Raw genomic sequence first — 22770 nt, forward strand, 5'->3', positions numbered from 1 at the left:
TGTCCAGGGTCCTCCACATCCTCCAGAGCCGACTCATAGAGCCCCTCGCTGTCGGAGTCTGGTGGCAACTCCAATGGCTCCTGCTGGGCCACAACAGAAAGCTAGCTAAGATCCCCTCCCCCTGGGAGTCTGACCACCAATCAGAGTGCATTTCTTGCACAGGAATGGGAAGCCCAGAGAGGGCATAAAACAATCACACTCTCAGCATCTCTTCCCTTTTTTATCCCAGCATCTCAAGCCATGTGATCCTGTCCACCTTTAAACCATCTTTCCAAACAGCCACCATGTCTCCAGTGTCTTTTTCCCCACTTGGAACTGAACCCAGAGGGACATTTCTTTCAACAAGGCTACATTTTCAAAAAAAGTACACTTGCTTCATCCTTTGTCTTGGCCTCTTGAGCTTCAAGTCTTACCAAGGATATGTTAGCTTGAGGATTTGGCAGCCCAACCCCACAAAAATGGATGCATGTCTGAGAAAACATTTGTCGGTTTTTCTCTTTGATGGAACAACAGACTATTGGTAGAGTAAATGAGTAAATATTCCTTGGAAATTGCAAATGAGAGATAGTGTATCTCTCAAGTCAAACTATTATTTTTTACAACACTTTGCAAACCTTTGGTGTGCCCAGAAGTGTCATTGGAGGCAAAGATGAGAAAATGGTGAAAACAGCATTGTGAAAATAGTGAAATGGTGAAAAAAAACCACTCATTTTGTACATGTGCTGTGACCCTGCACAAACAACTAAAAGAGAGCCTGGGTCAGGATAGCACAATGTTGCTTTTGTCATTTTTACCACAATCTCTGACTGTGAATTCCTCCGAGTCCATCCTATGTTAAAACACAATTTGATAATATATGCCTCCAGTCAGGGTAGCTTTCTTATTTACTCTCATGGGTAACATATTTAGCCAGGAAGAAACAAAAATCATGTTCTTTAATATTGTATTTAAATCCATAGAGAATTCATTCTTCATACAAAGTTGGCCCTAAATACAGACTTCTAAAAATGACAGCTTTCCCTAGAATGGATAAAAGTTGAAAGGTGTACAATGCCATGTTACAAAAGCTGTGAGGAAACTTGTTAAAAATAAAATTGGCAGTGCATTAGGAAGTGGTCTATAAATAGTTTCATGCTGTTTATGAAGGCTTCCCAACTCAATTCCTGTTTGTCTAGCCAAGTACCTGATTTGTGAATTGCTTCAGCCACATGCCATTCTTTGCTGCTGACTTCAGTTGAATTTTGTTCACTTGATGGAATATCTATGTGGCCCGTGCAATAAAAAGCAAATATAGTAAAACAGCAGTGAGGTCAAGGCAGCTTAACCCTTGTCTCTGACACCACAAGCCATATAGTGCAGCAGTTGAAACCTGGTATCCTTGGGTCGATACCAAGACTTTCCAGCCTGGCAGACCTTTCTCCTGAAATCTGCCACAAAATTACTCCATTTCCATAGCCTGTCAGCATTGCCAATACTAATGAGAAATTGGTCTAATTGCAATTTTAAATTTTCATAATTTGAGCAATGTAGATTATTCTCCTTATGGACATGGTCCCTTAATATTCCTTAGAGTTTAAGGAGAGTTACTTAGAGTTGCTGCTATGAAGAAAAATATTTTCTTGACCAGATATTACAGAGGGCGTTCACCTTTAGTTCTTTTTATCTAGACCCTTTCAAATGCAAAGCCGGCTTTAGCAACACATTAATGCCTAGTTTATAATGTTGTTATGATCCTAGAGATTGTGTTGATTTTCAGATGGACAAACCTCCTGTTACCCCTTTGAAGTAGGCAAGTTCAGGAAACAGCAACAGAAGGAAGGCTGTTTTATTGTTGTACATAGGGCATATAGAGTAGACAATGTAGAAGAATAACATAATAAAAACCTCTGATCTTTCTTATACTAAACAGATTCAAGGTGAAGTTATCTGGAGTTTCTTTCTCTCTTGTAACTGAGTTGTGTCTTATGTCGCCTTAACTGTTCCTGAATACTTTCTTCCAGATAATGTAAATGAAAAAGCTTTGTTGGAAAAACCCTTACCAGATTGGATGAATGCATATGCTGGCCACTGTAAAGAGCTATTAGATTCCCTGAATTCAGATGGGCAGATTTTTGATAGTCAAGAACTGTGAACTGATCATAAAGTGATTGGGGATGTAATGCATATATGGGGTTTTCCTAGAAGTGCAGAATGGAAAGATTGAAAGTGGTCTTGGAAATAACATCAGCCCACTCAACTTATACTTCAGTGCAGAAAGCTATTACTAAGGTCTCTAAAGGATAACCAACCACTATTTAAATACTTCCAGTGACAGGAGCATTTAAATATTAAATCTCCTAAAGAAGCCTACTTTATTAGGAAATTCTTTTTTGATGCTTATCAAAAATTAATTTCCTTGTAAGAAGCCAACTGTTTCTTCTCTTGCTTCTGGAAAACAACATGGAGCAAATCTACCCCTTCTATACAACAATTTTTCAGATACTTGTTGGGGCTTATCAAGATTCCCCACAGTTTTATCTTCTCTAGGCTAAAATGCTTGATATCTTTAAGTGCTCCTCTCTTTTCCTTTTCCTTATCGTACTGGTTGCTCTCCTCTGGAGATATCAGTATGCCAATATCTTTCCAAAAGTGCAGAATTCATAAGAAGACACAACATTTTAAGATTTTGCCTGACCAGGAAAGGAATCAAGAATGATCTTGATTTTGCTTCTATTGATGCAGTATCAGAAGTGGGTTGCTGCCGGTTCTGTCTGGATCAAACCAGGCAAACCAGTAGTAGTGGCGATGGGGTGCTCTGCCCACCCGCAGATACTTCTGCATGCACAGAAGCGTTGCATGCCCAAACTGGTAGTAAAAAAAATTAGCAACCCATCAGGAGTGGGTTCCTGCCACTACTGGTTCGGTGCCTGAGAAATTTTGCGTTAGTCAGAAATGCTATAATGGATCCTGTATTCAAGAGGGAATTGCCCTAGATAACCGCTATGATTTTAAATCATATTTAAAAGCAATTGAATTCTGTACAAAAGAAAACAAAATGGGGAATAGAATTTCTATCATTTTTTTTAATGAATTGGAAGCAGGTAATTACAGGGGTATTAACTTAATCCAAGGGGCCTGTCCCATGGAACATCATTCCCTCACTCTCAGGTGAGAATGGCTTAATCCTTGAGACCCTACAGTAGTTAAATGATTGCTGGCTAATGACAAGAACCTTAATGGATTTGGTCTTTCAGTAAGGCTGAGAGTGTAATGGAGGCTTCCTCCATCATCACCTGCTGGTGAAATGACTGCTGTCCCAGTGACATCTGAAAGGGATGTGCAGTAAACTGCATGAAATGTCTCTGCTTCTCATTTTATCTTCCTCTCCCGCGGCTGATAAAATATCAACCATGCTGAAGCATTTTCCCCCCATAGGATTCTTCTTTTAAAAAATACTTCTTATTTATTTTATAACACATACTCTATTTCTTTCCAAGAAAAAAAAAGGAATACCACTTCCTTATATCACATGAAATGTACCCCACCCATGCATACTGGACATTTCTGAAAAAATATATATCTAATAATGGTACCACTGATGAAATTTTGCAAAATGTCTCTCTTCCTTGATTCTGGTGATCTTTCCTGCACAGCAATTCTATTTATTAAAACACCTAATTATCTTAATTATACATTTTGCTTATTTTCCAAATGGGGGGAAAAAAAGTTAAATGAGGCTGCAGCAATCTTTTAACTCTTAAATATATGCTATCTATAAAAAAAAATGATTGCCTTACGGAGTACTTTTTGCATCTTTACTATTTGCATCATGATTTATGCATTATGCCAACTTTACCACGCAATAAGCAATTTCACTGCACCCTAATAAATACAGCTTTCAATTTTCAAGCATAAACAAGATTTTTCAATGGCACTAGCAAGAATTAGTTTTAAGCATAAATGCATTCTGTCTACCTGCAGATTTTTAAAAGGCATGTCCTCATATCTGGGTTTTTTTCCCCCCAGCTTGTATTTTGGGTCTTTTCTGGAGAGGGAGAAAAGCAAATGATGTTAGATGATATAAAACATGTTTTAAATTGAACCTTTTATTAAACAACTGTTAATTTCCTTTTTAGTTATGATAAAAGAACTGGTTTAGCACTCCAGTTTGCAGTTTGTTTTCTATCAATAGTTCTAATTGGACAAATCTCTTCGCTTTGTTGGTTATGGGCTGTTTGCTTTTTGATTAGCAATTATTGGGAAGTTTGATTTGCTAATTAATTGTTTTCACAAGGATTACTTCTTTTGGACCTCAATACCAAGACCATTCCCAAATTTCCCCAAACAAACTAGCAGGTTCCAGATGGAGGAAAAAATATATATTGTAGAGCATAAGTCTGGGGACTGAAATTTTGACCTGATGAGAGGCACATGTTCCTTTTCACTGTGAACAGTGAAAAGACTTTTATAAAGCTGGTGTGAAGTAGGTGTACATAATTAGCAATTTGCTAATCCAATTGTGTTTTTGGAGCAGGTCTGGAATTACGTTTACGATGTGGAAGGTACAGAAAATAAATATCAAGGAAAAGTTTACGAAAGTTGATTGCATTAAGAAATGCTTATTCCTGGAAAATTCCATATGCGAAAATGCTTGCATTACAAACAATGTATACAAAAAGGGAATGGGTATTTTAGCATTTTTTTATTTTATACAAATTTTTTTAGAACAGCAGGAACATCAGATTAAAATGCATTTAAGGATGGAATAATGAGAAAATGAATTAAACCATTCCTGAGAGAGTCAGCCATCACTAGGCTAAAGAGCATCCACAGAGTAGTGAATATTTTTTTAAATCTGCCAGAGTTTCTCCATATCCTTAAAATAATATAGGGTTGTCATGAATTAACTTTTTTAAAAAGTAGGTGTGTTTTATGCCTAATTATAGCCACTGGGTTTATGTAAATATTCCTTTTAGAACCAAGGGCATTTGTTCTGCTGTATTAACTGCTACTGAAAACAAACCTGTTTTACATTAAATATAGTAGTATGCAGTTCTTCCACTTAGAAGCCAGTAAAATCATATGTAATCTGGTTTATTGTACACATTAGAGACCTTCTAAGGCAAGGGACTTTGATTTAACTACTGCTTCAAAACAGTTTTACAAGTTTTGTTCAGTATAAGCATTGGAGATATTTACTTTGTGGTCACATTATTTCTGTGGTTGCTGATTCTTGTGAAACATCAAGGCTATTATATGTCGGAGATGTTGAGGTGAAATGAGTTCTTTATACTTATCTTGAAATACAGCATTTAGAAATTAAAAAAAAAATACCAGGAGTGGTGAGGCCTCTCCATGTGCAATAGAAAAACAGGAAGTTCTGGGAAGAAACCTGAATTCTGCGTCTGAGTGAATTTTTCCGAAGTTGAAACACAGTCTGTACCTACCAACCATTGGAGAAAATGCTAAGCAACGCGTGGACCAAGGCCTCGCTCAGCCCCATTTCAAAAGTTCTCTGAAAAGGATCGGTTCAGGCCTCTGTGATTCTTTTGCTTCCCTCTGCTGTCTGTTGTAACAGAGAAAAAATGTTAGAAGAAATTGAAAGAAAGAAATTGAGAGAAGCAGGAGTATTGGGAAAAAAGAGTTGCTTAGACAATGTGCTTCTCCATGTATTCTTGACTCCACTAACATATTGTTAGTGTAGAAAGTTAGACCGCAGCCCTCTCCTAGAATAATGAAATGTTTTGAAAAATATTAAAAAGGCAGAATATTATATTTCCCTGGATGATAAAAGAAGAAACATGTTTTAAAGACGGAGAACAGCTCCCTTCCCCCAGCAGATATTGGGTGTTCATTAAGAAAGACTGGATCAGCCTATCTACAAGACAAAAGTCCTCCAACTCCATGGTAATGGGATTAAGACATGACCCTCCAGGACATCATAGGATTAACCCATCTAGCAGCAGAGCTCACCACCTGGCACAATCACTGGGGACATTCTATCACCCAACAAATCTCAACCAAACCTGGGACTCAGAAAACCTACAGAGTTAGCTATGACCTCTACAACAGCCAATAGAATTCATGTTCTTGCACAGGAACAGGAAGTTCAAGTGCAAAGCCCAAGAGAGGGTATAAATCTCAACTCCATGTGGTCAGCTGCATCAGGACCATATGCTTGGTGATTCTGTTCACCATTGAGCCCTCTTTCCAATCAGCCTCCATGTTTCCAGTGTCTTTCTCACGGCTTGGGACTGAACCAGATGGATATTTCTTCCACCATTGGCTTTAAGTTGATGTTCCATATTCTCTTCAGCAGATAAATTCTAATGAAATGAGGTCTTTTATAAGAAAACCCATCCTTGTTTTGTCAAATTTGGATGGATAAAGGCTAGGCTAGTCAGTTCAGACTTTACATCTATGTAAATAATATGTCTTTCCCCATGGATTATGAATGGAATTTAGGCTTAGGGAAAAGCTTTGGGATCAAAGGTTGGGAAGTCTAGAAGAAACAATCTCTAACTCTAGAGAGTTGCATCTTTCCTCAGTATCTGAACAAAAAAAAATGCATTCTTATCAGAGCCTATAGTGGCACCAAAACAGTTCTGGCATCCTAAAATATCTCAACATGAACTTTGATTGGAATTTAATTGAGTCCAGGCTTTCTTTAGCACCCTGGCATTATTTATACACAATTGGCAGTAGCGGTTCTCATGAATTTGAGTCATCATGGGTTCTGTCAAGCAAAAGCAACCAGAATCCTTTGTGAAGAATCTAAAATGGAAATGCTATTGCTAATCACCTGTTACAAGAATCTCACAAGACTCACTGCATTCTCTGGAAAGCTGTAAGATCGTCTTCAAGTATTCTGGCAGAGGTCTGGCCTTCCATTACTTTCTGCAGTGCAGACTCTAAACTCGGCTCCCTCTTAATACCTCCCGTCAGTGTCAGATTCCCTGTTAGAACATCCCACCCCTTCTTGCCCTAACCTGAAATGTGAGCAAGGGACAAAGTTTATGCCTATTTTACAGGGAAATTTTATTGCCTTCAGAGAGATGAGCCATGAGGTAATGGAAATTTACACCTCCTGGTTTGTGTATCTTATACCATTATTTATTCTTCTGGGCCACTGAATCCCAACTGGCATACTAACTTCTTGGAAGACTATAAACAGGCTGTTTTCTGCAACAGGGTTCTCCTGCCAGGATCTGAAATAGACCTTGATCCTGAATCCCATCCTCACAGAGAATGAGGAATTAGAATGAGATACAGAGGCTGGCTCTTGTTCCATTGGCTTTATTAGAATAGAATAGAATAGAATAGAATAGAATAACAGAGTTGGAAGGGACCTTGGAGGTCTTCTAGTCCAACCCTCTTCTTAGGCAGGAAATGCTACACCATTTCAGACAAATGGTTATCCAACATCTTCTTAAAATTTTCCAGTGTTGGAGTATTCATAATTTCTGGAGGCAAAGTTATTCCACTGATTAATTGTTCTGTCAGGAAATTTCTCCTCAGTTCTAAGTTGCTTCTCTCCTTGATAATTTTCCACCCATTGCTTCTTGTTCTACCCTCAGGTGCCTTGGAGAATAGCTTGACTCCCTCTTCTTTGTGGCAACCCCTGAGATATTGGAACACTGCTATCATGTCTCCCCTAGTCGTTCTTTTCATTAAACTAGACAGACCCAGTTTCTGCAACTGTTCTTCATATGTTTTAGCCTCCGGTCCCCTGCTGCTACTAGAGGAACTTCTCATTCCTCCTGCTCTTTGACCAATTTAAATAATTCAGGATCAACAATCAATCCTCTCCCCTCCCCTCCCCTTCCCACTCGTTCCCTCCATGATTTTCAGGCTGTGCATAGGTTTAACCAGTGATGGTGGATCTTTTAGACACCGAGTGACCTAACTTCATGCTCATGCCCAAACTGAAAGGTGCATGTATGCACGGACATGCACGCAGAGACACAAAGACCAGCTGGCTGGTGACCTTTTTCTTTTGTGAGCTTTTGTTTCATCGTTTGCAGGGAAACAGAAGCTCATGAAAGAGGTCTGACCTGGGGTAATGGTGCATGTGCCAGCAGAGAGGACTCTGCGTACCACCTCTGGCACATGTTTGCCATTATGGAGTTTAACTATTCTGAAGACTACTTGTAACATCAGAAAGTGTAAGAGATGTCTTGATATGCCTAGTAGGTATCTACAGATATTATTTTTAATTTGCTTACCAGCTTTGCCCAAAACATGCATATATTTCCAGCCAAAGTGTTACTTCACTTTGAGGTCACCAGAGAGGGACAATATGTATGTATGTATGTATGTATGTATGTATGTATGTATGTATGTATGTATGCATGTACAGTATGTATGTATGTATGCATGTACGTATGTATGTATATTTGTGTGCATATTTGTGTATATATTTGTCTGTCTGTCTGTCTGTCTGTCTGTCTGTCTATCTATCTATCTATCTATCTATCTATCTATCTATCTATCTATCTATCTATCTATCATCCATCCATCCATCCATCCATCCATCCATCCATCCATCCATCCATCCATCCATCCATCCTCACTGGAATCTACTAACTGCTGTATTTTATGGCCAATTTTGATTTACTATTTTATTTATTCAGGGCTTAGTTTAAGGAAGATTATGCCATAAGTTAAAAAAGAAAGTTTTAAAGAGTCATTGCTTTTGCTGTAGCATTTTATTATGGCTATATTCTGTAAGTGTGATTTTTTTTTTTTGAGGGGGGAATGCATATATTATCTTACCACTCCTTGTTTTTTTTGTGCTAGTGTTGTAATAATAGGGTTGGGTTGTATATGAGCTGCTAATACATTAACATTCATAGTATATTATCAAGGTGCGTGCATGAACACACAGACATGCACACACATACATTTTCTGGACATTCCTTAGGTTGACTTGCCCAGAGTCAGTAGGATCAGAATGTCCAAAGAAAAATTCAAGAAGTTAAACAGCATTGACAGCTCCAAGTCGAACTTGCAATGGAAAAAATGTGTTGCAAACATATTTATGTTCTGCATTCATGTAGAGACAAATTTGGTTTTAATAATATAGTCTACTGGAAAGGCTGCGGCTCCTTGACATATGTAAAGTGACATTTCTTTTAAATTCCATTTTTGAGGAAACCTAGCGAGGCTGTAATAAAATCCTAAATCTGGCAAAAGGAAACTGATATGCCACTGGGAATTAATCAAGAAAGGATAAGCATGTTCAGCATTCACCAATAGGCTATAAAAAAAGTGATTGCCTGATAAAATCCAGCAAATTAGCCATTTCCACAGCTAAACCCTTTAATCTCAGCTGCATAGATTTTTTTTCCTTATAAGGCTTTTCGGGACTTGAAAAAGAAAGTAAAATTTGAAGCTGAGAATAATTTACAGTAAGTTAAACTCTGAATCTGTTCTTATCTTGGAATACAAATATAGCACATTCTTAACATTTAAAAAAACTTATTTATTTTTCAAAGCTCTATACCATCAATTTTACCTGCATGACTCTGTTGATGTGTTGGAAATGTCCCCACTTCCATTTCCATATTTGCTTCCCTATCAAGTATGATTACCAAAGCACTCTTTAACCAATGCCATTCCAGATGTTTGACCAAGCTAACTAGAAACGATGGAGCAAAACATCCGGATATCACTATATTGGCTGCTGTAGTGTTATATGGGAATATTCTTGAGAGATGAGGGAGAATCACAGCCAAGGGGATCAGATAAGAGGCATCTTAGCCTGCAAAAGGAATGTGGGCATGGCAAACATCTCAGAAAAGGACCTTTTCTAGATTCTTGAGATGTGAAGTGGTGGAGGAGAAATGTGCTTTCAGACTTGGACTGAACTACCTTGCAAGGTAGGTCTGGACTATTGATTTAGACTATTTGTGTTCCTCTGGATGCTGTGATAGACATGGTCTACTTACAGACAAGAGCCAGATCCCTTGCACTGCAATTTACACTTCAGAAAAGAAATTGGCACAAACACACATAGCTCCAAAGTCCTGTATTGAAATACTTCCTGCTGGTGGGGCAGCGCAATGCCTCAAAGGTTAAGACATTGGGCTTGTCAGCTGGAAAGTCAACAGCCAGGTTCAATACTCAAGCATCATGTGACAGAGTGACCTCCTGTTACTTGCCCCAGCTCCTGCCCACCTCACAGTTTGAAAGCTTGCAAATGTGAGTAGATAAATAGGTACTACTTCAGTGGGAAAGGTTAATACATTCCATATTTTCATGTTGGCTACATGATGACTGAAACATCTCTCAGACAATGCAGCCTTGGTTGACTGAGAATCGAAGATGAGTACTGCCCTCTTGAGTTTGTCATGACAGGACAGGGAAAAACTTTAAACCTTTTAAACCTGTTGTCCAATGAGATGGATTGATTTTGGCTCCTAGTTTCTTGTAGTTTAATATTATCCAAGAAAAAAAAAATGGGCTAAAAACTTCGAGTACAATATTGAATTGGAGCACTGGGAAAAATTATGGGGAAAAATTATAAATTGACAATGTCGGCATCCTACAAGGAAAACATCTACAAAATGTTTTATAGGTGGCATTTGCCCCCAGCAAGATTGGCCAAAATGTTCCCAAATAGATCTCCAAACTGTTGGAAATGTAACCACCAACAGAGGAACTTCTATCATATGTGATGGATGTGTCTAAAAGCCAAAGAATTCTGGACAAAAATTCAAAAATGGCTAGAAGAAATAATAGAACAAAAAGTTGATATGAACCCTGAGGAATAATAATTTTTTTAAATAAGGATATCCAATATATAATGCTTCATATAAGTACTGCTGCCAAAATCTCATTTGCCCAAAGTTGAAAAAAAGCCATTCCCTCAAATTCAGAAATCATTAAAAAGGTGCTAGAAGGCTAGAAATGGACAAACTACCGATGGAACTAAGAGATAGAGAGGAAACAGAGTACTACAAGATATGGAATAGGTGGCTTGAAATCAATGCATAAGGAACATATAGTAAACACAATGAAAAGAATGACATATACTTAGAAAGCCATAGAGATGGAAATATTGTATACAGATGCATATATTGTAAAAATGAGAAAGTATGAAAGAAAGAGGAATATGTATAAGATAATAGAATGGAAAATGGAAAACCCAAAATCAGAAAAAAGAAATAACGATAACTGTTCTGACCCCCTCCTCTGTTCAGTAATGAATGCCGAGACAAGCTTAGCTGGAATGTCACAACTCTTTATTAGCAGGAAACATAAATCTTGGTGGCTGAAAGCCCAAACACAACGAACAGATAAAGAACCTTGGCAGCAACCCAGACTTCGACAAATACAGATAACAGCTTCTCCAGCATTGATAATTAAGTTGAATCCTGCAACCAGACTCCTCCCAGAGCCTCTCCTTAAATACTATCTTGAGAGGAGTCTAATTACAACCACATGGATCCAATTATCTTTTGTAGCTGTGTAGCTGTTCTCTACGTCGATCTGCCCGTTGTTGCCGGGCATCCAGAACCAACTCCCTTGTTTCCTTGCCACTGCTCCAAGGCCTGATGTCAGGAGCACACTCCCTTTGGCTTTCACTGCTGCTCCATGCCTCAGGAGCCTCCAGGTGGCCAACCAACCTCTCTGCACCCTGCTTGGAGTCAGAACCCTGTCAAGGTTCCCCACATCTTCCGGAGCCAACTCATAAAGCCCCTCACTGTCGGAGTCTGTTTGCAGCTCCAATGGCTCCTGCTGGGCCACAACAGATAACGATAACTGAAAGCTGTAAAAGTGTAATTGTAATTTTAATGTTTAAAAAATGTCAAATAAAAAACACTTAAAAATATTATCCAAGAAAAGCAACACCTCCCCCCCCACACCTTTCCAAGGAGAATTGCATTCTATAACAGTGGTTGATCATGTTATGAAGTATAGAAATATGCAAATTGTAGTAAAGAAACACAGTATTTTGAATAGCATATTATGTTCACAGAATATTAGTTGCAACCATCTGAGAAGCTTATGAATATTTTTCCTTTCTTGAATATAAAAAACTTACCGTATATAATAGAAACAATAAAAACATGCTTCATTTTATTTCTAACATTTTGGGGAGATCAACAAAACCAAAGTTGAGAACAATAGAATAAATACTGCATAATTGTTAGAAAAAAAGGGAGCAAGACTTCTGTATGATCTTTGACTTGTCTTCATATAATTAAGACATTCTACATCTCGGAATTTTTACTTTCCTATTTTCAATATGGTTCATTATGAAATTTCTAATTACAAATAGTTTCCTCAATGCATATTTCTGCTTCAAAAGTTACCTTAACAAGCTTGGAAATAGAATCTCATGATAAATAGGAACAAAGGAAGATTTGATGCTGAGTCTAATTTAGTGCATATCTTAAAGGACACTTGAACTGGTTTTTATTTTCTTTATAAGATCATGTTTACACCTGGTTTTATTTAGTTGATTCCTCATTCTTAGACACTGTAGCATGGAGATCGAAATAGAGATGGAATAAGTTCATTGAAGTTGGTTTTTTTTTAAAAAAGTGGATTTAGATTGCTTTGATTCCAACTGAGCATTAGTGCCTTTCTGATTGATCTCTTCATGTTCAGTGTTTATGCTATCCCTTCTTGTCTAAGTCCTTCACAGATAAACCAAGGACACTTTCAGTTATGCTACCTGAAAGGATTAAGATAGAAAGATAAATAGATGTACAGTAGATAGATTCCTAATTAAAGAATGAATCAAGTAATATACTTGGCTGCCCATAGAGGTTTGACCCAATACATGTGTATGACCATATAAATGTGTTTCTGTTTATGACTATGATGTTTATGATTAAAAAATGTTATAGAGCAATTATTTGCTTTTCAGAGGTACACATTAAAGACGAACTTCATCTGATTTGCTCATGAATTTTCAAATACTTACTCTTTTATCGGAACTCCTGTAATTCCTCTGGCTGGGAAATTCTGGAAGTATGCATATCTTAAAATTGCCAAGTTTGAAAAACACTGGTTAAACAGTAAGAGCCAGTTGAAGTGGGAACTGCAGGACTTTTCCTTCCTGGAAGAGGTTTGAGCCCCTCCCCACACTAAGGATATTAGAATTGTATTCTATATTCTACATTCTGCAATAGCCTCTAAAGTCTACTCTGAATTCTAAAATGCTATAGCCTGCATCATGGTAGGAATAGCCAACACTCCAGAAGATAGGCTTAAGATACAGAAGGATCTTGACAAACTTGAACATTGGGCACTATCTAATAAAATGAAATTCAATGGTGAAAAGAGTAAGGTTACATTTAGGCAAGAAAAACAAAATGCACAGGTACAGTATAGGTGGTACCTTGCTCAACAGTAGTAACTGTGAAAGGGATCTTGGAGTCCTAGTGGACAACCATTTAAATATGAGCCAGCAGTGTGCAGCAGCTGCCAAAAAAGCCAACACAGTTCTAGGCTGCATAAACAGAGAGATAGAATCAAGATCACATGAAGTGTTCATACCACTTTATAATGCCTTGGTAAGGCCACACTTGGAATACAGCATTCAGTTTTAGTCGCCACGATGTAGAAAAGATGTGGAGACTCTAGAAAGAGTGCAGAGAAGAGCAACAAAGATGATTAGGGGACTGGAGACTAAAACATATGAAGAATGGTTGCAGGAACTGGGTACGTCTAGTTTAATGAAAAGAAGGACTAGGAGAGACATGATAGCAGTGTTCCAATATCTCAGGGGTTGCCATAAAGAAGAGGGAGTCAAACTATTCTCCAAAGCACCTGAGGGCAGAACAAGAAGCAATGGTGGAAACTAATCAAGGAGAGAAGCAACTTAGAACTGAAGAGAAATTTCCTGACAGTTAGAACAATTAATCAGTGGAACAACTTGCCCCCAGAAGTTGTGAATGTTCCAACACTGGAAGTTTTTAAGATGATGTTGGATAGCCATCTGTCTGAAATGGTATAGTGTTTCCTGCCTAGGCAGGGGGTTGGACTAGAAGACCTCCAAGGTCCCTTCCAACTCTGCTATTGTATTTTTGTATTATTACTGTATAATTCAGAATAAGAAAAAAATACAGATTGGAAAGAAATTAAATCTTTGCCAACATTATGTAACCCTAAACAAACAGTGGATAGAATGATGGACTTGAATCTGAGCCATGTCTATGTTCAGAAGTGAAATTCATTTTATGACCTCAAGAAAATAAATGAACTGACATTTTAGGTGGCACATAAAATGGAACCCTAAATGTCATTAGTGTGAATGTGCTCTTCATTAGTTAAGATGGTGGCATATTGAATATCAGTAACGTGCGGTGAGGATTACGGTTGGTGAGGCAAGAGCACGGCAGCGGCAAGAAGCAACGTCCTCGCCGTTGTGTCCGACAGGCATCTCGCGTTTATATCCGCCATAAACGCAAGACACCTGTTGGACACAGTGGCGGGGATGGAGGAGGCCGGGGGGGCGAGGTGGTGGAGCGCAGCCTCGGCCCGCGCCGCCGACCTGGAGCAGGAGTTCGGGCAGATGGGGCCGGTGTGGCGGGCGGTGGCCGTGACGGCGCCTGGCAGAGAGATGTGCACTGGGCTGGGCTTCATCAGCTCCCTGCCGGAGGATGTGCAGCGGGCCATGAGCGAGATCCGCATCTTCGGTGGCCACTGGGTCAGCCTGGCATTGGCGTGGCCCAAGAAGAAGCGGAAGGCGGCAGGGGAAGGCGGCGGCGGCGAAGACACCCCTGGAAAGTGCCGGAGCCCCCCAAGGCCATGGGGCCCCAAGAAGGCTCAGCTGATTGTCCGCAACTTCAGCTTCAAGTGCACGGAAGAAAAGCTGAAGAGTGCCTTCTCTGACTTCGGGATGGTCCTGGAAGCCTCCTTGCCCAGGAAGCCCAATGGGAAGCTCCGGGGCGTTGCCTTCATGCAGTTCAGGAATGTCCTGCAGGCGGGAAAAGCCCTGAAGGGGATGAACATGAAGGAGCTCTGCCGCCTTGGCCCCCTGCCCTCTTCATCCCCGCTGCTGTGTCCGACCGGCATCTCACGGTTATGGCGGACATAAACACGAGACACCTATCGGACACAGCAGCAGGGAAGGAAGAGGTGGGGGGCAAGGCAGCAGCCGTCGAAGAAAGGGGAGAGGAGGAAAGGGAGAAGGGAGCAGGATGGGGCTCCCAGTGTGGGAGAGAGGAGAAAGGGAAGGGGGGCACAGCAGGCAAAAGAAAGAAAGCGCCAGCCCACCAGCAGAGGCAGGTAAAAGACCCGCCTCTGCTGGCAGGCTGCCCCTCTCTTCTCAAACAAACTCTCTCTCTCAAATTGAGAGAGAGTTTGTTTGAGTGAAGTGAAGAAAGAAACACACGCACACACACACACACAAATTACTCACAATAAAAAATTACTTACAAATTAAATTACAATAATTTTGAATTCTTTTCCCCACCCTCCGTCTGACCCACACACCTTTTCCAGCTGTGTCACAGAGGATTTCAGCTCTCCTCTCATCCGCCATGATGAAAATGTAAAAAATGTAAAAAGAAAAAGGCAAGACCTTCTGCTTCCAGGGCAGGAGGCGAGAGAACCACGTGCCTCCTTTGCATAAGGAATTTTTCACCTTTTAACCCTTGCTTAACTCTGCTCAAGTGATCATAACGATAGTCTAAAGGAGGCACATGGTTCTCTCGCTTCCCCCTGCAGTTAATCACTAAGCAGAGTCATCCACTGTGAGTCTGGCAGCAAGTACCTCTGCCTTTTTTCTTTTAATTTTTTCTTCTTTTCATCATGACAGTGGTGAGGCCCTGCCTCCCCTGCCTCCCCTGACTGCACATCCCTGTTGAATATGTTATATAAAAATGTTCATTTTCAATGGGTAAATGAAATATTGATTTGTTTGTAATTTTAATGTGTCTTTATAGATATATTTTGAGCAACAAGAGCTACAAGAGAGACCAGAACTAAGGCAGGACTTCCCTGAGACCCTCCCCCACTCTCACTATAATCTCTTTCCCTCCTTCCTTTCCCTCCCTCCTTCCTTCCTTCTTTCTTTTCTTTTTCCTTCCCTCTTCATTCTCCTTCTTCCTTCCCCTCTTTCCTTATTTTTTTTACTTGCTCTCTTCCGATCTTTTTCTTCTCTTTCCTGTCCCTTCTTGCATGCTCAAATGCAAAAGGGGAAACATTTCTTTTGTTTTTAGTTTGTTTTGATAGCCCTCTGCCAGGGGGGAGACCCCCCCCCCCGCAAGCTCTTTTTTCACTGGCAGAGGGCTGCAGGAAGCTATCATGGCTGAAAATGGAGTGCAGGGCGGCCACCTGCATCCCTTGAGCTCTGTTTTAACTGGCAGAGTCCTTTGCCGTTTCCTGGCTGGCTTAGTGGGCCAGATTTAAGCAACCCATGGGCTGTATGTGGCCCCTGGGCCTTTGAGTTTGACACCCCTGATTTAGGTTGTACTTACATAACCAGAAAAAAACCAGGCCTGTCTGAAAACATCCCATTTAAATAAGACTGCTTTTCAAGGAGTCCCATGTTATGAGAAATCATTCCTGAGGGAATGGATTCTATTCTAAAGTATGGTATACCTTCATATTTAAGACCATATAGATTGTTCTGTCTCTACCCAGAAGTTGTAGAAAGAGACATCTGGATCTGCATTGGCTTCCTTCTTCTTTCTTTTTCTCTGAAGGCCTTCATTAATGAAGCCAGAATTCTCATGAATAAAATGCTTTAAAAGGCTGAACGCTAACATGGGGGAGGGAAAGGGGAACGATAAAAGGTCTTTGTATATGTCATCAAACAGTTGGATCTGGGTGCTGGAGAATGCAGGCTTTCTTCAACGTTATTCATCAGATTGGCTGCATTTCCCAGTCCTTGAAATCGTTTAATTACAGAATATTTTTAGTTACATATCTTGGCTAAGTGCTCTTCAGCATCATTCCTAAAATGTGGTCCTCCATAGACAAGGACAAAGCGAAAGGTGAATGCAATCAAAATGCCGTTGCTCAGTTCAAATAACATATTAGAAAAGCCCTGCCAAGGTAAATGCGATGTTTTTGTTTGCTGAATCCATTAAAAGAATGAAATTGAACTGGACAGTCATTGATATCATGTTTCCAGCATACTGTTCTGCTCTGGTTTAACTCTCTTTTACTTAAGATGAATGAAAAATATAGATGTCTGTGAAGTTTTTCTTTCATTATCTATGTACCTCAAGCATTGTCACACTTTCTTTTTGGGGGGATTTTTTTTTGATATGGATGATTTCATCAATTCTAGACAGTACTCAAACTTGTAATGGATTCCTGGAATAGAATTCCCAGCCCTGCATACATAATGCAGCTACATCTGGAGAGAGAGAAATTTTGGTCATGAACTACTTTGCTTTCTTTTTAAAGACTTCCTATCATTGCTGTTTCAGTGGAGAAAGAATGGAAGGTTCATGTAATACCTATACAAGACATAACCTAGGGTGCCTTTGGGTGGGGCAATTTTGACCTGGGACTATTTCCAGGCCCTTAACAGAAGGCTCAATTACTTAGAGTGGGTCATTGTTCTCACTCTTCAAGCCAAGTGATATATGAAGACATGGCTTTGCATAAAACTGTCCTCAAAACTACCTTTAATTGTTTCCTGGGTTTTCAATTCCTGTGAAAATATATATTTCTTTTTATTGTCTTCTTAGAATGCCATCTTTTTCTTGCTTTCAATTCGTAGGTGGGTTTCTTCACTCATATTTATTGTTACAAAATAGTGCCCAATGATAGTCTATTTTGTCTGTTTTGTGTGTTTCGAGCTCATCTAAAGCCCCTTTACGTGATTTCCTTCTCTCAGAAAATAGTCTCTCAGAAAACATTTTGACATGAAATGAGCTGCCCCCATTCTGTGTCTCAGCAGAGAGGCTGGACAATATTTGTGTACATTTGCAATTGGGGCAGTTTCAGAACAACAACTGATGGATACCCAGCCATCCCCTCTTCTTCCTCCCATGGGTCAATTTCTAATAGGAACCTCCAATCCCCATCACTCTACTGAATGCATGTTGGGATAGGTTGAGGAACTTTTCTCACTGAATATTTGTCTGTCTGTCTGCCTGCCTGCCTGCCTGCCTTTCTGTCTGTCTATATTTTACATGGCTTCCCAACTCTGAATGGTTCACAACGATAACAAAAACAAAAATACAATACAATACAAAATAAAACAAGAAATCCAAGAAAACCCATTCTCTCCAGTCCATCAATCAGGCTCCAACCCAGTGGTGGGTTGCTTCAGGTTCAGCCCAGTTTGGCCAAACCAGTCGTAGTGGCGGCAGGAGGCTCTGCCCATTCACCCAGATGCTTTTGCGCATGTGCAGAAGCATCCCACATGTTGGAGCATGCCTGAACTGGTAGAAAAAAAATTGGTAACCCACCACTTCTCCAATTTTACCATATCATAGCACTTGTGGGAAAATTTATTTATTTTATTTATTTGCACGATTTATAGGCCGCCCAATCCCAAAGGAGTCCGGGCGGAAAAGTTGGCTCTTTATGACTTTTTGGAAGGTCAAAGGAATGAGGGCCTGCCAGGTTCTAGGGTAAAGGGAGTTCTAAAGGGGGTTCCACAGAGTAAAGGTTGCCTCAGAAAAGGCAGCTTTTCTAAGTCTCACTAGATGATAATGTGCTACCTGGAATGCAACTGCCTACTTGATTTGGTGAGAGGGGCAAGTACCTTTAGAGAGAGACATGATCCTGCAAATGGTGCCCATGTCATGTAAAATTTTATGGTAATAACCTGCTCCTTGACTAGCACTCAGAAAGAATCTGGGAGCTAATAGGGAATTACACAGCAGCGGTGTAACACAGGTAGACTGAGAGGTGCACAGCATAATGTGAGCTACTGCAATCTGGACCAATTTTAACTTCTGGGGAGTCTTCAAAGACAGCCACATCTACAGCATAATGCAATAGTCCAAGTGTGAAATGACTAAGGCATTGTCAGGCATGCCTCCTTCAGTAACCAAGAAAGAAAACTCCCAACTCCATTGTTTATGGAATTAAAAAGTACTTTTACTGGTTATGAAAAGATAGCAGTGAAAGTAAAGCAAGATCTGAGTCAGAAAGGCGCGAACCCATACATATCAAACATTTACTCAGCCCCCTCCCTCTAACGACCCCACCCCCATTGTCCAATCTGCAACTCCCTTAGGTGTCATGTGGGTTGCATCTCCAGAAAGCATCATCAGGTTGGTATGCAGGATGGTTGGCCTTGGCCAGGTCCAAACATTGGCCACCAGCATGTGCAGAAGATGTTGAGAAGAAAACTCCCTTTTCCATATCAACTCCTGTACCATTTATTCCCATCCCAAATACCATGTCCCCACCTTCCCCGTTTCTATGGCAGCCGAAAGCAAGTAAGCGAAGCAGAGGCTGACAGGCATGATTGACCATGAACATGACCACCAAGTCCATGAATGGTTGCAATTGATGCACATATTTTGTAAAGGTTCCCCTAGCCATGGCTGCCATCTCCTCTTTGAAGGTCCTCCTGGACTGTGAGTCCAGGAGGACCTTCAAACTGTGCACCAGCAATATCTGATGATAATATATTACCAGATCTGGCATAGAGGGCAGAGCCCCAAAGCCACGCTAGGGCTATGTTAGAACTAATCCCTTTTATCCAGACCTCCACAATTTCCAGGCGTATCTGCATTGAAATGATGTCACATACCTGGCCAAGGATTGAGATGTATAGTTGGGCAACATCAATATACTGATGATATTGCCACCCCATGCTGTTGAAAGACCTCACCCAGCAGTTTCATGTAGATGTTAAAGCTGAATATGTCAAAAGAATGTAATATCTTTACAGCCCTGAGATTCCTAACATTACAGGGACCTAGGCTAACTCTCTTTCATGCTACCAGCACAGAGGTGGGTTCCTACCAGTTCGCACCTATTCGGTAGAACCGGTTCGTCAAATCTACTGAACCAGTTAGAAGAGGTTCTACCAGTGGACCCGGAAAGCAGGCCACACCTACAGAAGAGGTTCCAAATTTTTTTGAAACCCACCACTGGTCCTTGGATATGATTATTCTACACTATCATGCTCATATTTATAAAACTCAGTGCCTCTGTGAAAGGTAAGGATGACTACTGCGTTTGTGGTGCAATCAGAACATTGCATGTGTTGAAGTTGTTTTAACGCAAACCAAAGATGCTTTTTAAAAAACAAGTTTACATCATATTCTTATGCATGCCAGTGCTGTGTGTGAGGTAATTTAAGGTGGTTCTGACAAGTGTCGTCGGCATCTTCATATCCGGTCACATGGGCGGCAAGCCACTCCCATCCAGTCACATGGGTGGCAAGCCACTCCCACAAAGTAGGCCACACCCACAGAGTAGGTTCGAACAATTTTTGAAACCCACCACTGTACCAGCACCATCCAGAGAGAAAAGAACAACTGCAAAACAAGGCCTTCCATTCCCAATCCCTAAATCTGGTACAGAATGATACCATGGAAAATGTATTCCCCCCACCCTTTAGAGGGGATGATGATTGGTGGCAGGATGCAAGCTGACAGAAAAAAATGGATGCCAACAGCCTGACCGTTGCCATATCTCAGCAACTGAGCCAGGAGTTTGTTGTCTCACAGAAAACAGCACAGATTTCTTCAGGAGAGTGATTTTTCTCTACTTGGAGAAGTCATCTACTGGCTAACCACAAAATGGAGGACTCTGCTTTAGACAAACATACAAATAACAAACATTCTCTGACCTCGAGTTGATTGGAATTGGTCAGTATCAACACTGAATAAATAAAGGTAAAAATTATCTGAATTTCCATTCTGTAAATCAATAAGTTGCAGCAGGCTGTTGTCTTGACATCTGGCTACAAGGTTTTGATGACAGTGAATGACAAGGTTCCAAAGAAAATACTTTGAAGTGGAATCTATGTGAGTCCTGTGGAGCCCTTTGGTTTGTTGATTTTCTCTGTGGTTGATCTTTCTCTATGGTGGGTCTTCTGCAAGATAAATATCTCCATGACTGAACTACAAAGTAAGAAGGAGTGTGTAGTCACAGTAACCCTGGTCATGGAAGCAAAGGGATTGAAGGGATGGTTCTGCAGCAGATCTGTTGGTGTAAATCATTGCTTTCTAATAACTCTTCTTCATGTGAACTAGTGTGTCCACATGGTAAATCTTCTTCTAGGAAAACACTGCTTTCCTTCTGGAATACCTTGAAGTAGATTCTGCCTGCCCTATCTCAACTCCTCTGGGTTAGCTGCTAATGAGATGGAGTTCCATTATGAGGACATGACATCTGCAAAAGTAAGTGGACCATTTTGTTGTTATAATATGCAAGCTGTGTAAGTGATCCTTTCCACTCCACTGGCTAGTCATCTGGCATCTTTCAGGACTTGGTTTTTTTTTTTTTGCATCTCTTTGGTGCTTCTGCTTGGTAAAAAGTTGTCTTTTAGGAAGAAGCACATGACCCCCGCCAAAAAAAACATTTCTGTTTTATATAGAATAAATGCAATAGTAATGTAACCCTTTTAAAGCTAGAGATCTCTACTGACCATTCAAGTGATCTTTTCAAGGTGTCTCCAGATGGTTTGCCAGATTTTCTTTTATCTAGTTTCAAAGGAAGCTGGCCTGAGATTCAGAGAGAGAGAAGAGGGGGAAATACAGTGGAATAGACCTCTACTTTTCAGCCATGGTTGTTTGTCAAATAACCATCTTCTTTCCAGCATCCAGTTCAGATTGGTTGGTGATAGCCATGTGTCAAGAAAAGGGGAGATGGGAGAAGGGAGGAGAGGGAGAGGGGTAGGGAGGGAGGATATGAAACTAGGCTGGCAGGAAGATCACACTGTTTTAAAACAGGGATCCTCAACCCCTGGGACTGACACCAGGCCGTTGCATGCCAGAAACTGGGCCACACAAATAAGCGAAGCCCCCTCTATGGGATGCAGGCAGCACATGAAACCACATCCCTTTTGGTCTGTGGAAAAACCTCTCTCCATGGAATTGGTCACTGGTGCCCAAAAGATTGTGGCCTCTGTTTTAAAAGACTTCAACAGACAAGCAGAAATTCTGGTTGTTCAAAAAAGCTCAAAAAAAGAAATGCTAGAACCACCATTTTAGTTAACGCCTTCTGACTAATGAGCACAAACATGGAAGCAAGTTTGTTTCCTGACTGACCTTTGTTCCTCTGTTTACAGCTGAACAGCACTTAAGTAGTCTTATCAGCCCAAACCTATTGATAAAATAAAATATGTGGGAAGAAAAGGAGAATTCCGGACTCTTGTTCTAATCCTCAACTATGACTCCTAAATCTCTGCAAATAAGGGAGGGAAGTTGGGAACAATCTCCTTCTGTACGGTTTGATGACTTAAACGGTTTCAAACCAGCTTGAAAGATAGGGGGAAGAAGAGACAAAAAAGAAAAACCTCCTCCTTCTCATCCCTAGCTGAGATTGTCATTGTGGTTGTTTGTTTAAGCCAGTCCTCTTGAAAAAAACAACCTTAATATTTGTAGAAGTTGAAGCCATAGGACCATTGATTTCTCTGTCTTCTGAATGAAAACTGACAAATCTATAGATCGTCTCTTGTGATGCTTGGAGGTTCTTTGGTTTCATTAAAGGCAAGCTAGCTAATCCTCCAACAATGTAGGATCAGTAGTCAAGCATCCCTATTATTATAATAAGCAAAAATGCCCCAAAGCTCATTGTACATCCAGCATCTACAGCCAACTCGTTCTCATTAACAGTGGGGAATGTTCCCTCTGCCCTTGCCTTGCAAGGCAGTCTGATTTGCTGCTTTGGCTGGCAGAAAAT

The 22770-nt window shown here is 40.4% G+C and overlaps 1 long non-coding RNA gene across 2 annotated transcripts in view; it reads left to right on the plus strand.

Moving 5' to 3' along the window:
- The first annotated feature begins 21021 nt into the window (after positions 1-21021).
- LOC148048075 (uncharacterized) overlaps positions 21022-22770 on the plus strand; it is a 93197-nt gene continuing 91448 nt past the window's right edge. For both annotated transcript variants that reach the window (XR_015695787.1, XR_015695786.1), the window contains exon 1: positions 21022-21266. This is a non-coding gene — a long non-coding RNA (uncharacterized LOC148048075). The remainder of the gene's footprint in view (positions 21267-22770) is intronic.

This window comes from Thamnophis sirtalis, unplaced genomic scaffold (genome assembly GCF_051295495.1).
Source record: "Thamnophis sirtalis isolate CommonGarterSnake01/CBP01778 unplaced genomic scaffold, rThaSir2_p1.2 scaffold_3, whole genome shotgun sequence".
Lineage (NCBI taxonomy): Eukaryota > Metazoa > Chordata > Lepidosauria > Squamata > Natricidae > Thamnophis > Thamnophis sirtalis.